The following is a 3,919-nucleotide window of genomic DNA, read 5'->3' on the forward strand; positions in this document are numbered from 1 at the left end:
CAGAGTTTGTTTGAATCCAATCATTTCACAGGTGTTCAAAGGGTTAAATATCTGCACATGGCGAGTCTGAAAGATGAAATGGACGTTCAGTTAAAACGAAATACAGAAATTGCAGGAGCAACTTAGCAGGTCAGTTATCATCTGTAGAAAGAGAATCAGAGACAACATTTCAGAACTTTTGTTTTCCTCATCCAGGTGCAGCCAAACCCACTGAGTTGCTCCAGCAGTTTCGCTTTCTGTCTCGGACTGTTAGCATCCGCAGTCCTTTACTTTAGAAATTCAATCAATTCAGAAACCCCTTTGTGCTTCTTCAGTGGAAAAGATTTCCGTTTGGGAAACATTTTCCTGACACCATTAAAAACGCGCAACTTTGCGGCCAAGAACGCAGCAGGAGCGTGAACAAAAAACACGCCTACCCTGCGTAGTCTCGAACCATGAACCATCCGTTTACGAGCCGAACGCGCTGACCATATGCGCCACAGAGACAGGTCCGAGCGTCATGAGCACAGTCTCGTTGAGGAAGCTACTATTCAATTCATAATTCAACCTGCCCCGCCCAGAATTACCATTGTCTTCTATCAGTTCAAACACAGCGAATACTGCAGAAAGCCAACGGGTCGAGCTGCATCTGTGGAAAGGTAAACAGAGCCGACGTTTAGAGTGTGTTACGGTTTTTGTTCGGAACTCAGTGTTTTGCCTCTTCCCGAAGTTGGTCCAGGTCTGTGTCTCAATTGGCAAACACATGGCAAGTGCAGTGCCGCAATGTGAAGTTATCGCCTTGGCTGTTTAAAAAAAAGCAGTGCATTGTTTAAATGGTGATATATTGGAATGTGGAGAAAGTGAGGACTCGAGGTGAAAGTTGAAAAATGTGGCACTGGAAAAGCAGAACAGGTCAGGTAGCATCTGAGGAGCAGGACAGTGAACGTTTCGGACACAAGCCCTTCATCAGGAATGATGTATGGATGTACAAAGGGGTCTCAGAGTCCCTCCATTCCAGTCAATGCCAGTTGTCGGGCAGATGCAGCAGGCAATGAGCGAGGCAAGTGGTATATTACGAAGAGGAATTCAGTTCAGAAGTGGGGTCATTAAACATATTCAAGGCTAAATTCATCTGAGTTTTGAACAACAAAGAAGTGGATGGTTATGGGGTAGAGGTAAGAAAATGGTTTTAAGACCAGTACAGGTCGGTCACAGAGTATGACAGCACTGAACAGACCCTTCATCCAACTCGTCCATGCTGAGTATGTTCTCAAACTAAACTCGTCCCACCTACCAGTGTTTGGCCCATAAACCTTCGAACCTTTCATATTCATGTACTTATCCAAATGTCTTTTAAACGTTGTAACTGTACGTGTATAAAATCATGAGGGGTATGGATAGGATAAATAGGCAAAGACTTTTCCCAGGGGTGGGGGAGTCCAGAACGAGAGGGCATGGGTTTAGCATTAGAGGGGAAAGATACAAAAGAGATCTAAGGGGCAACGTTTTCACGCAGAGGATTGTACGTTTATTGAATGAACTGCCAGAGGAAGTGGTGAAGTCTAGTACGATTGCAAAATTTAAAAGGCATTTGGTTAGGTATATGAATAGGAAGGGTTTGGAGGGATATGGGGCCGTGTGCTGTCAGGTGGGACGAGATTGGGTTGGGATAGTTGGTCGGCATGGTCAAGTTGGACCAAACAGTCTGTTTCTGTGCTGTACATCTCTGTGACTCTATGACTTCTTCTGGACATTCATTCTGCACTCAGACCACTCTCTTAAAAACGATCCTTGTTCTGTCTTTATAAAACCTTTCTCTACTCACCTCAAAATATTTGCTCCCTGATCCTGAAACCCCCAGCTGAGGGAAAGGACACCTGCTGTTCACCTCATCCGTATCCCTCATGATTTTATAATCCTCTATATGCAGTGTGTAGTGGCTCATTGAAATAATGTCCTGATGCAGCTTCGTTTGTGGGTGTTGGGATGATTGCTTCTGTGGTTAAGCACTAGGTTTGCGTGTGTTGTTTTTCTGTAGACGCTAGTGTGAAGTTGTTGTTCGCTCTACTGTGACATCTAAGAATGGCACTTTGTTGTTGTTCTCCTCCTCTTCAAACCAGGAGCCCCCCTCAGGCCATAGTCTCACTACTTGGAACACCAATATACAGACTAGTCAAAGGCCTCCACTGAAGACTAAAACACCAAGTCGAAGATTCACGCCACTCCATTTATTCCATCCAAGAATTCCAGAACACCAAAGAACTAAGTTAGAAGAGGATGGAATAATGATGTCCTTTGACATAACAGCCCTGTTCACATCCATTAACATCAATGTGGCCAAAGAAAACTGGAACACTACTCGAAGAACCAAAGACATAAACACAGCACCAACTTCATCAGCAAAGATAGCACTATCCAGCTCGTGGAACTGTGCCTTAACCACCCACTTCATATTCAGTAACAAGCCCTACAAACAAATAAACGAAACACCCATGAAACCACCAGTATCAGGATTCCTAGCAGAAGCAATAATGCAGAGTCTCAAACCAACAGCCCTTCAAACGATCCAACTCAAACTTTGTTGTCCGCCACAGTGATGACACTTTTGTCATCAAAAAATGAAGTAAATTAGAGGAAACCTACAACCCCATCAACAATATCCTTCCTGGCATAAAATTCACAAAAGAGGAGAACAACAACAAAGTGCCATTTCGAGATGTCACAGTAGAGCGAACAGTCAATGGTAAATTCAAAACAGCGTCTACAGGAAAACAACACACACGAACCAAGTACTTAGCTACAGAAGCAATGATCCCTACACATACAAACAAGCCTGAATCAGGACACAATTTCAACGAGGCACGACACACTGCAGGAGCCAGTAACGACGAAGACCAATAAGGAACTGTACAGCGCATTTAAGGAGAATGGGTAGGCAAAAGATCCACTGAGAAATACTTCCCTGACCGGGAATCGAACCCGGGCCGCAGCGATGAAAGCGCCGAATCCTAACCACTAGACCACCAGGGAGACAACCGCGCTTCCTCACAGCCCTATTGTATATTGCTTTCCTGCCCGGAAATCGAACCTGGGCCACGATCGTGAGAAGGCTTCCACCAATGTCATTGCTTGTATCCATTGCTCCCGATGCGGTCTCCTCTACATTGGGGAGACTGGAGACTCCTCGCAGAGTCAAGTCACAGCGCTTGAGGGAACATCTCCAGGACATCCGCAGCAATCAACCCCATCACCCTCTGGCCCAACATTTCAACTCCCCTTCCCACGCTGCCGAGAACATGCAGGTCCTGGGCCTCCTCCATCGCCGCTCACTCCCCACCCGATGCCTGAAGGAAGAACGCCCCATCTTTCACCTCGGATAAATTCAACCCCAGGACATCAATGTGGACTTCACCAGTTTCCTCATTTCCCCTCCCCCCACCTTACCTCAGTTCCAACCTTCCAGCTCAGCGCTGTCCTCATGACCTGTCCTCCCTGCCAATCTCCCTTCTCAACTGTCCGCTCCACCCTCCTCTCTGACCTGTCACCTCCATCCCCACCCCCATTCACCTATTGTACTCTTTGCTACCTTCGGCCCAGCACCCCGCCAATTTATCTCGTCATCCCTGGAAGCGTCCTGCCTCTATTCCTGATGAAGGGCTTTTGCCCGAAACGTCGGTTTTCCTGCTCCTCGGAAGCTGTCTGACCTGCTGTGCTTTTCCAGCACCACTCTGATCAAAACTTTGGTTTCCAGCATCTGCAGTCCTCACTTTTGCCTACCCAATAAACCCAGTGTGAAGATTTCACATCAACAAACTGACACTAGCAGACACAAGGTCTGCAGAAACCCTAGCCACATTACTTTACATTAAAGACATCTGTGAAATGATGTCCAGACAACTCAACCCTCTCAGCATTAAACAACAGCTAGTGAACCTTAAAT

At 46.3% G+C, this 3,919-nt stretch overlaps 1 non-coding gene across 1 annotated transcript; it reads right to left on the reverse strand.

Annotated features, from left to right (window-relative positions):
* Window positions 1–2,937: 2,937 nt before the first annotated feature.
* Window positions 2,938–3,009, reverse strand: trnae-uuc (transfer RNA glutamic acid (anticodon UUC)). Its single transcript has one exon. It is a non-coding gene; the product is annotated as a tRNA-Glu (tRNA).
* Window positions 3,010–3,919: the final 910 nt, after the last annotated feature.

Source organism: Chiloscyllium plagiosum, unplaced genomic scaffold (genome assembly GCF_037043375.1).
Source record: "Chiloscyllium plagiosum isolate Xiang-an unplaced genomic scaffold, Cpla_swu_hap1 HiC_scaffold_27, whole genome shotgun sequence".
Classification (NCBI taxonomy): domain Eukaryota; kingdom Metazoa; phylum Chordata; class Chondrichthyes; order Orectolobiformes; family Hemiscylliidae; genus Chiloscyllium; species Chiloscyllium plagiosum.